The 11,750-nt window shown below is 41.8% G+C and overlaps 1 long non-coding RNA gene across 1 annotated transcript; it reads left to right on the forward strand.

Moving 5' to 3' along the window:
* The first annotated feature begins 357 nt into the window (after positions 1–357).
* On the forward strand, positions 358–6,920 carry LOC146438251 (uncharacterized). Its single transcript, XR_014851719.1, has 2 exons — positions 358–4,461; positions 5,325–6,920. It is a non-coding gene; the product is annotated as an uncharacterized LOC146438251 (long non-coding RNA).
* Positions 6,921–11,750: the final 4,830 nt, after the last annotated feature.

Raw genomic sequence — 11,750 nt, forward strand, 5'->3', positions numbered from 1 at the left:
TCTTTTTAAAAATTAAATTACCTTTTGTTTTATTATTTTATCAGCTTTGTATTTCTATATGAAAACTGCATTTTTGAAACACTATTTCTGGTAGCTGGAAAATTGATATAGTAGGAAATGATGAGCAGATGAAGGTGATAGTTATTTTTCTGAAGACTTTCTACATTCACAGCTGTAATGGCCTAGAGTAAGCTGAGAGGCCACTGCTTTTCTGCAGTTGCGCCATCTGATTAGCAGTGTATGCATGACTCTAGATAGCGTTGATGACACTAAACAGGCTCTTTTCAACCCAGATATGCACCTGCACATCAAGAATATTGCACACCATTGTAAAAGTCACTTCTGACTGCATCCACAATGCACAAGAGAGGTATCAGAACAAATACTGATATTTGCTAGAAATATGTATATGTGCACATTGAGTTTTAGGACTGATTTCTTAACAGACTGCTTTTTTATTTTTTTTTTTCTTAATGGAAACAACTGAATGGAACAGGTTCTACTGTCTTTGGAGCTAGCAGAGTGATGTTTTTTATGGAAATGATGCTGGAACAGTGTCTAGGAAGAGGCTGACTTGTGAAGAGGCTGAATTGTTGCAAACAAGTTTGGGACTGGTGGGGAAAGGCTCCCCTTGATATCATGGAGAGGGGTACCTGAAAGGTAATGTTTGAGGAAAACAATGTTTGAGAGTTGCTCTGCATATGGTGGTAACACTGAAAACTGCAAACTGCAGATCATCAGTAAATTTTCATGTGGAGAACACCATGAGATATAAAATTGAAGCTATTAATCACAGTTGTTGTTACCGTGGGTGAATGAGGGATTAACAGAAGGAATAAGATTGATTTGCATGTGTTTACATGAAAGCATGTGTCCAGAGCATCCTTTGGAATGATGCACCCTCTCAAATTAAAGAGCTAAATTCTTCAAACAAGTGCATTAAATTCACAGTTTCAAGGAAAGGGTTTGATCATATGCATTATCCTCTACAGTTGGGGAATTATTGGACATTGATTATAAATGCAGGGAGAAAAACTTTTGGTTTTATGTGAGACACCAAAAAGATTTCTCTTGAGATTCATTTTCAGTCAATTATCATATTAGGTGGGAATGACAAAGTTTCAGCTTTGTGCACAAATAATTAAATAGAACTGATTTTGGAGGCCCCGTTTGATCCTTTGGCTTCTATGCAGAGAAACGTGTGCTAATAAACTTCACAAGGAACCTCGTTTAAAAAGAAAACTCCTAACAACTGTCAACCCTTCTTTTTTTTTTACCCCGCTAAAAAGCCCTATCCTTTCTTTCATCCCGCAGCACTCCTCGAGCACCACAGGATATTTGCAGATGGGATGGGAAAAAAGTGTTATATCTTTTCCCCAGGTTTGTTTGCTCCTTTCCAGACTTGTTGCCAGTTTCCCACTGATGCTGCAAGAGCTGCCAGCTCCCACTCCTCCCCAGCGCCACGGGGAAGCCTGACTCCCCTCCCTGCAGCGGGACAGCTCTCCGTGCTGCTCAGCTTTTCGCCCCAGCTCCTCGGCTTCTCCTGGCACTTTTTCTCTTTCTTTCTGTCTTTCTTTGGATGGGGGAGACGGCCAGGCGAAGGTAAATCTCCCGCCGGCAGGGCCAAGAGGAGCCCCTGAGCTCCCCCCGCTTTCCCGGTGCTCTGGCTTTCCTCTCCCTGAAGCCCTGTGTACACAAAGGGCTCGCTTCTGCCTTTCAATTAGGTAACCGAGATTTATTTACTTTTTCTCCCATCCCTACACGTATTGAGTGTCTGTAGCTCCCGTCAGTTTTGGGATTGGGTGTTCTTTGGATTTTTTCCCCCCTCCTCATCCCGATTAAGTTATTTATTTGCATTTCCCCGGAGGCAGGTTTAAATCAAACGTCCGTGTAAGGGAGGACTCCATCCAGCCTGACTGCTACACCCGGCAGACAGACGCGTCTGGCCGCCCCGCCGCTCCGGCCAGCGCCTGACCCTCGTCTCGGCAGGGCTGGGGCTGCCGCGGCTCTGGGGGTGACCGAGGAGCCCCAGCTGCCTGGGAGGATTCCTCCCAGCATGTCGGAGGGGTTGGCTGAGCTCAGCCGCAGTACATACCCTCCAGGGGGAAAAAAACAACAACAACCTCCCCCCCAACAACAGAAAACACACCAAACCCCCCGGGGCGTTGCTGGAGAAGGAGGGTTTCCCGGTGTTAAAGCAGCTGAGGCGGGGCTGGGTGACCCAAAGTGTCGGGGACAGCGCTTGGCACCGGCGGGTCCTGCGGGGCTTTCCCGGAGCGCCTTATATGGCTGGGGCGGGGGGGCTGCGAGCCGCGGGGACAGTGTGCGTGGGGTGGGAGCCGCCGCGGGGAACACGCGCTGTGTGCCACTCGAGGAGACAGAGGGAGCGGACGAGACGAGCATCTCCGAGGAGACCCCATCCCGCCTGGAGGGAGAGCCATAGCAACCTTCCCGGCCACTAAAGGTAAATGAGATTTGGTCGATGTAGGCTGGGGCTATGTTGTTGTTGTTGTTGCTGTTTTGAACTTTTTGTTTGTCCTGGTGGTTTGTTTTGTTGTGGGAGTTTTACTCTCTGTATCTGTGTCTTTGCGGATTTTTTTAAAATATGCATTTTTTTTCATCCTCTCTCTTTTTCCCTCCTCTCGTCGTTTTCTGAGCGGCGCGGACCCGCCGGGGGAGGCTGCTATTGGCATCCCGGGGAGCGCCGCCCCGTGTCCCCGCCAGCTGTCTGTCCCCGGGGGGGGACGAGTCCCGCCGGCTCCCCAACAGCACGGCGCAGCGGAGCTCTCGGCCCGGCGGGCGCTGCTCGCCCTGCCCGGCGGCCCCTCCGCCTCCAGCCCGGCTGTGCCCGGCCCCGCGGTCCCTTTGCGGCCGGCCACCGAGGGCACGTCCCCTCCGAAAGTCCGTGCGTGACTTCCGCGAAGAAACGGAGCGGAGTAAAGTCGAGGATTTGTGTGGCTGGCATTGAAGCGAAGAAAAAGAAAAGCCGCGAGGTTCGCTCACCTGCTCGACATCCTGACCAGAGGAGAGCCCGGGCCGGGCCGGGGCCTGCGGGGGCTTTTATTGCCCATAAATAGTACCGGGGGAGCGGCCGGTAATGCGATCAGGAAAGGAGGCATTAGGCAGAACAGCGCTCAGGCACCGGGCGCCTACAAGCGCGCTCTCTAAAGACGCTGCGAGGCGAGTCGCAGTAAAGGTTTTATTAGTAACTAAGAAGCGCCTCGCAGCCGCAGGTTTGGCATTAATGATCGCTTCGGCGGGGAGGAATTACACTGCCGGGCCGGTGGCGAGACCCAGCGGGCAAAGGGCGCTACTCGGCAGTAACAAGTATTTACTAAGGGAGTTACTGCCAAATGAATGCCGGGTTTCAGGCTTCGATTTGCCGGATAAATTTTTTAGTAACTATGAAAGCAGGCCAATAACATTTATAGAGGAAAGAAAAATATTTGAAGTTACAAACTTCTCTAATAGCTGAAAATTAACTTCTGACAACAAGCGGGATTTCCTCTCCTCGTTGATCCAAAGAAACGCCTATACTTAAATTTCACCCTAAAAGATCTACTATTTTAAAAATAACAGCACCCCACAGGGCAATTTTCCAGCCGTAGAAGAACCTTTAAACCCAAACCGCAGAGTTGCCTGTGGGCAGACGTGTTTAGAGCTGGTGAAAGCAGAGCATCCACAATATTTGTGTAAGGATTTTCGGGTATGCAGGGAGCACAGGACTGTTACTCCTGCAGATCCTGAAGTTCTACCTACAAGGCTTTCTTTTTGATCTGCTTGTTGTCAAGTAATTAGTGAAAGGAATTACCCTCTCTGGCGCTGTGCCTTCAGGTAGCAGAGGCATTCGAATTGTAAACTGCATTGTCTGAATGTCTCTGGCTCGCCTTTCTCCTCCATCAGCAGCGGTCCTTTCAGAGAAATTAAAATTTTAATTTAGTTCGTTGTAATTCAGCTGTGAAGGGGCGTGTTATGCCCCTGTCTCTGCCCATTTTAAGTTAATAGATGCCTATTTTAAGTCAACAGACTGGTTGCAGCGAGTTTGCCGCTCCAGGCAGAGGCGGAGGGGGTTTTGTGGCGAGGCAGCGCTGCCGGCAGTCGCTGTCCTGCCTCCCTGCCCACCCCGCGGCAGGGCTGGCACGCACCGAGGCGCGGCTGGGAAAATCAGATGGCGCGACCATCAGAGGAGCTGCCACTGGCCTTGGAAAGACTGTCTTCTTTTGTCTTTGAAAATATCTAGCGCGAATTTCCCCAGGTGGACAACTGTACTTCAATACGCCCTGGAATGTTAACGTTACCTTGAAAAAAAAAAAAAAAAAAAAAGAGATGAAGAAGAAAGAGAGAGAAAGAGAAGAAAACAAAGGCACTTGTAACTAAGCAACCTTTGAATTTTTGCCTTTTCTCAGACATGGATTTGAGCTCTAAATTTTATCCGTGCAAACGAAAACAGTAAATATTGACGTACGAATTCATAAAGATATCTAAATGAACATACAGCTTTAGTGTGACTTGTATGTATATGTATGTATGTAAGCAATTTTGTTAGAGCACTTCCGTTGAAAAAGAAGAGACGCTGACGAAACGATTATTCCTTTATCAGATTAAAAGCCGTCTGTTATTTTTAAATGTTTAAATCCTTTCTTAAGGATTATGGCTGAATTCCAAATGATGAAATTGAGGAACTCTGCTTGTAACAGGGGAAAAAAACCAAAAAACCCACAACAAAGAAACAAACTACTCCACCTCCAAAAGAGTTTTTCACCTTCCCACCTTCAAAAGAAAAACAAAACCCCAAAGCGTCCGAGAATTTTTTGGTTTTATTTTGCTTTCATTATTCAACGCTGAGACTTAACAATTACAGGTGGAAAAATCCCTTTGGAAACAGTAAGGCCACGTTACAACACAGGTCTGGCCAGCATTAATCCAGTGTTTGGAAAACAGTTGACAGTTGCGAGAGTTCCTTCCTTTCCTTTAAAAGTTACCCCTTTCAAAAGGGAATCACAGACCCTATCTCTGTTTCTCCAGGTGGAATCCCCTCTCTCTCTTTCCCCTTGCATTAACGGGTGAATTGAAAAATCATTTAATTATTTTCATTCTAATCGCCTTAATCCCCCTTATAGTAGGAGCAAATGATGATAATGGGATCCACATGGAAAAACCCGCCGTAGGGGGGGTTAGGGCAGGGATCCTCCCGGCCCTGCGCCTTGGCAGGTGGACACGGGCAGGGCGGGGCTCGGCTCGGGGCTTTAGCATAAATAAAGCATCGGACTAAGCCGCCTCAATCTGCGGGCAAGTTACTTTATATAATTTTCTTTTTGCTCCAGGTGACGCGGCTGTAAAGTGACCCTGTTATCCCTCTGGGAGGACAAGGGACCCCCCCTGAAACAGGAGAATAAAACCCAAAACCGAGCTCGCTCCCCCCGACGCAATTCCCCCGCCTCCTCGGAGCCTAAGCAAGGACAAGCTGATTAATTTTCCCGGGTCGCCCTCGCAATCCCCGAGGGCCGCTTGGCTTTGCCGCCATCCGCGGCCGGCGACCGTGCAAATCCCTCCGGCTGCGGGGGCTCCGCTGCAGCCCAGGGAGGAGGAGGAGGAGGAAGAGGAAGAAGAGGAAGAAGAAGAGCAGCTCGCCGGCGGCATTAGTTAAAACAGCGCGGTAATAGTGCTCCTATCTGAGGCTGCAGGAATAGAGCCAACAGCGAGATCTGCAGGCGCTGAGTTTTCTTCGGGCGTTTGCAGATCTCTACAAATACGGGGCCTGCCGGTTTTTATAAACTTTCAGGACACAGTCAATCAATCATAGAGGCAAGCAAGCAGACCAGGAGCCTAGGATATATACAAGGCATAAATATATACATATAAACCCTGTCAACTTTGGAGTAGTTACAATTTTTTTCTGTAAGCCTTTCTAAGAGAAACTGTATCTAGAAAGATTGTGATAGTCAGGAAATCACAGTGGAAAAGTTGGAGGTAATGTTAGGAAGTTATATTGCATTGTATGTTTAAATACCAGCAAGGGAAACATTGGAAAAGCAAGAAGAAAGTATCTAAACAAGTCTAACATTTTTCTAAAGAAATTTTCATGCTTACAGTCAGAGAGACAATTTCAAGAATATGTGGCTGAAAAACATGAAACCTGACCACTTTAAAATACAATAGACAGATCTGTAAAATACATGCGTTTACCAGATTTTCTAGTCAGCAAAGTATTCCTTATGTTGCAGTCATTTCTAGACTTTAATTTGAAACATATTTGTATCTAGGGATAGGTCCTTGCAAATGCACTGTGTTGTTTTGTTCTGGCTTCTTTTTTAATGATCTTTTGACAATAAGAGCTCTGCACAGTATGGCGTTTGTGCTCCCTCTTTCTGACACTGAGTCTTTTTCTTGCAAAAGGACGTGTGAACAAGGAATCCATAGAATGAAGCGTGCAACAGGTCTGAACTTTCCAGTAATGCAGAAAGAATAGCTGCATATCAAAGCAGGAGAAAGCTTATAAAGTATCAAAACTTAAAAGAGAAGGACATATTCTTTTTTGGTGTAAATTAAGAGTTTCATTGAAATAGAGGACTAGTTAGTAGTGCAGAAATTGTGTGTTGTTCTTACACTGTCATGATCCAAAACTCTGTCTCTTCTAAATCGTGAGCATTGAGGAAAGTCTGGGGAATGATGCTCAGAGAGCAAAAGCTGTGCTCTAGGAGAAAGTATCAAGAGGAGCTTTTCCCAACTGGTAAAACCTGCCAAACAAGCTTGTAAAACTGGGGACCAGAGTGTTGGTTTTTCTCAGGAAAGACATGGTGACTGCATTGCCTTTATGGAGCTATTGTCAGGAATAGTTTTCTTTTTTTTTTTTTTTTTAATTACTGCATTTATTGTGTAAGTTTTTCTGTCAAGAATAAAGTTGACATTTGGTCATTTCACTCCGTGGTTGTCATCTGTTAAAACAAATCCTATGACGAGCCTAAGCCAAATACTCTTCATGTCAGGAGAGTGGGTTTTGGTGCTGACCTTCCAAGCTGACTGGGTCTTAGAAACATAAATAGCAGGAAAAGTTGTGTCATTGCTTTCTCAGAAACTTAATGTGTTTAAAGAAGTGTATGGTCAGCAGAATTGGGATTACATCTAAGACCCACCCCCCCTTCCCCCTTTTTAAGGACTTGTGTTTAAAACAGACTGGACCACTTGCTTGTTAAAGGCAGCTCCATTTTCATATAGCAATTTATGCTTATCACCATGCAAGTGAATGCTTCATCAATCAAAGCTTTATTGTGGACCCAATGTATTATTTTCCATAGCAATATATTATGGAGTCCTCTCACAGAAACCTGTCTTGATTTATGGTGTGTAAGACTGACACAATGAGTGATAAATGTATTAACTGACAATTTCCAATTAAAATAGCACACCAAATAAATAACAATAATTAAAATAGTATCTGAACACTCTGTAAATAATTATCAATTTTGATGTGATTTTAATGTTATGGGAAAACTGTGAAAGCTCACACAGTTTTTTACCCTCAAAGATTCGGTTTGTTTAGTTGGGTGCTTTCATATTCCAGGTGAAATGACTGTTAAGACTAACATAAAAAAGCTTTTCTGGAAATGGAGAAAGTGAAAAAGAAGGAAAGGGGGATAGAAGTACACAGTACACATGCCTGACAATATCAACAACCCCACCCTGTTCACCTCCCAACCTGGCTTTGTTCAGCCTTTGAGTATTCCTTCTAAACTTTGTAATACTGCAAGTGACAAATGTCTTTCTGGAAGGTCTTACAATTCCACTGATTGACCAAAGACTGACTGGGAGAAGTGCCTGCCAGAGCAGACAGGTTACTTCCTCAGCATACTGACACACAAATTCTCCTTTCCTGCATTTTGTGGTACACCTGTATACTGAGCACTGGCTACAAAGCGGGTAAAGCCAAATAATTCAATCGCTGCTTGAGAAAATTAGATTGTAATTATAATCTAATATATATAGTTACATACTAAAACTGAGACACCTTTTCTTTTACACCAATATACTGCTACAACTGCACAGGTGGGACTCTGCTATTTATTTTACAGCTCTCCTTTGCATCATGGACATTGAATTTTACTAGTTCTCTTTTCTCTGAGGTTAACTGCTGTTTGGCACTACTTGTATGAAGTAACAGTATTACTTGCACTACTTGTAGTAAGCATAAAGCCTCCAAAGCCTCAGCCTGCTTTTGGCTTCTCTTCTTTATTGAGAATAGATTATCCAAGAACATGTGAGAATACTGCTTTGTTTCAACTGATAACACTGACATTTATCACCTTAAACAGTGTGTTGAGACCATGGCTCTGTTAGAAGGTGAGTCATTAAAGATACTTCTAAGCCTTTACTTCTTCCAAGGCAATGACATCCTGACTCTTCTCCCTTGAGTTACCAATTTGCATTTGACAGAGGTGGGGCAACAATTTTACTAGGGTGTAACTTGTTAGGTGTGTGGTAAGGAAAATGCAAATAAGCTCTTCCAAGTATTATTTCATATTCTGTGTAAAATTCTTAGTTCAAGTTTGTGGTAAACAACTTCTAAAATAAAGATCATTAATTAGCATTCATGAAATTAATCTGAGGATGATTTTGGAATGAAGTTATTGACATGAAACTGTACATTTTGCAACATGGGCTTCTTTTTCTGTTGTTTTGTATAATAGAACTGTCTGTACTTAGAAAATATAGATACTTATTGAGAGTACATCTTAACTGCTAATTTCTCATTTCTATTATTTAACCACTATGAAGAAATTACAGAGAACACTTTATATTTTAAAAAGAACAAGATTACATGCTCTCTATTTACTAATTTGGGGGAAAGAGGTGTCGGTTGCAAAGAAAGAGTGCTCAGGTTCCCTGTGGGCAGCTGTGGAGAGGTGCAGATGTGTTGGGCAGGGCAGAAAAGCTGTCATGTTACTGCAGAAAAGAGGGAGGATGAGGTATGAATATGACTGGGACCAGGCACCCTCTTACAGAGACCACTAATGTCACCTCTTCAAAACTTCTGTCTTGATCTAGATGAAAGTCAACAAAATTTAAGTTTAATGAAGTCTTATCAAAGAAAATTTCCTTTGTTTTTTTCTGTTTTACTAATTTGAGTCTTTAGACTCAGGTTATAAATCTGGATTTATGATTGACAATTTAACTTAACATTACTAAACATCACTCATTTAAAAGAATTTTCAGTACATTTCAGAGTCTTTATGATTTTAAATAAAATATATCTTATATAGGAAGCCAGAAAAATGTCTATGTTCTATTTAAACCATCAAATCAGTCCTCTAAGTGACTAAAATATGATTTTCAGTATTTGTTATGCAGCACTACACACATTGTGAACACCTAATACCAAGAAAAGGAAACCATATAGCAATACATTTACTTTTAAAAAGTTGAAAAAGAATTTAACAAAATCTGATTACTAACCATGTGCTTTGGCATTTTGTTACATATCTAAACCCTATTTACAGGTTAAAAAGATTCAAGCATTTCTTATCCTAGTTTTGCAGTGATAGATGAATAATGACTATTTACTTTAGATTTTCCTGCTATTCCACAGGAAAAAAACCAAAAAAAGTCAGCTTTTGCTAGTACAAATCAGAAATGGTACTGCCAGACTTCAGAGAGTGTGGAACAGTAACAAGTACATTTATTGATATAAATTCCTAAGTGGAATATAGAAACAAGAAGTTACATTTAATGTGAAAAATACAGCATCTTGATTGTTACTAAAAGCACGCTGAGATGCACCTCTTTAGCATGTGTAAAGAAGTTCTGTGATTTCCTCGTTTGTGTTGTCATGCAGGTGATTAATGCTACAGAAGGCAAATAAACTCAGTAAGTTCTCCAGTTATAAAAATATATTTTAGTTCAATTGTTACATGTATTTATGACAATTAGTCTGAATTCTGGATATGAAGACAGGGAAACTGCAGCTGTGAAAATGCTTTTTTTAACACATAAGAATAGCTAACATAAAAGTAATGCAAAGGATAAAGAACACATGTGCCATCATGCTCCATAAATGAGTATGTTCTGCCTGGTGCTGCAGAGCAGTACAAGCTCTTTTTCATCACCCACATCTCTGTGAAGCCTGCAGGACTTTTTGCCTGCCTGATGAGTTAATGGATAGAGCTGATATATAAAGGGGTCCATAGGAGTGAATGCAAGGTCAGTTTTTCAATACAGCATTATGTAACTGCAGGAGGACTTGAATAGCAGAGGCAGGCATGTTTTCTCAGAAGTGGAAGGCTGCTTTTGAAATTGAAATAACATTTTGTTTTTGTGTATTTCATGTGTAAGAAAACACAATGTTCAAACTGTAGACCAACAAAACAAATTTCCACAAGGAAAGCGAAGACAAATCGTAAATAATTTTCAATATCAACCTTGTCTTTCAAAAGAATTACTCATTTGCTTATGTTATGGTTATATATGAAAAGTATTGCAAACTGGTCAGATTTTGGTTCTTGGCATACACATACACACTGATGCATCTGCCTCAAGTCCAACAGAGCATTCCTTGCCACTCAGCAACCTACTGGCATACATAGTGTTCAAAGGATGAGTTCCTCCTAACAGTATACTGTATACAGATTGAAGAGATAGTCTTTCTATAGAAAAACTTAGCCAAATAAGTTTTGACACATATTTTTTCCCTTTTAAAGAATTTCTCTTCTGCATGGATTATAGGATTTTCCATAAGGCTAACAACAGCTATGCTTGCTCTAAAAATTTAAGTTTACACTGGTATCCACTGTCAAAAACAGACTATTGAAATAACAAATGAGGTTCACTTCCTCACAATGTGTAAATGTCCCAGCTTAGAGTTAAACTTTCAACAGCTGAAAGACAATACCATTGACACGTACCTGGCACTAGTTACTCGGGTTTATTTTTTCCTGGAAAGCAGTTTTGGGCGACAGAGTGGCGTCCGTGTTTCCCAGGTTGTTGTGCTGACAAACTGCAGTGGTGGTAAAGGCAGGGAGTCTGACAAAATCTCATTAATCATTTTAAATTAAATCCAACATTCCACTCCAACACTGCCAAGAAGAAAGCTAACTTTTTACAAATGAATACTCTCTCTGAAAATAACTGGTATCCTGACCATATTGCTTTCACAAAAAAGTGCTTGATTTCTGTTAGGTATACATACTGTATTTTTAAGCTTGAAAAAGGCATTTTTTTGATTGCTAGGAATCTGAAAAGTGCTTTTTGCTTGTTTTCTCTATTAGGGTCTATAAGTGAACCACACAACTGAAAATTAAGAGCCACTTTCTTTCAATGAATTGAAGTTTTTTGCTTTTCTAAAATTGTAGGTACAGAAAGTTTGCTTTTAATACAAGTAAATTTCACCTGGGAAATGGAAGTATTCAGTTTAAGTATTTTCTCTAAGCATATTTAAATGAATAAGAAAGGAAAACTGCAAATTTACTAACATTAATATTAGCAAAATCACTGAGGTGACAAAGGAGAAATGGGATCTCCTTTAAGTTTTTTACATACACACTTCCCTAACTACTCCTAGCTATTTGATTATGCTTTAATTACACATATCATATGGCAAGTCTCAACTTTAAACATCTCATAAATAATATTAAAGTATCACATAAAATTTTATCATACTAAAATCACCATTACATGCAGATTATAAAAATTTGTATTTCTCTTTAAGGCAAAATGAAACCATAATGCGCCATTGTGATACACAGGAAATACTTTGTACC

This window comes from Lichenostomus cassidix, chromosome 4 (genome assembly GCF_008360975.1).
Source record: "Lichenostomus cassidix isolate B80296 chromosome 4, HeHo_3.0, whole genome shotgun sequence".
NCBI classification, from domain to species: domain Eukaryota; kingdom Metazoa; phylum Chordata; class Aves; order Passeriformes; family Meliphagidae; genus Lichenostomus; species Lichenostomus cassidix.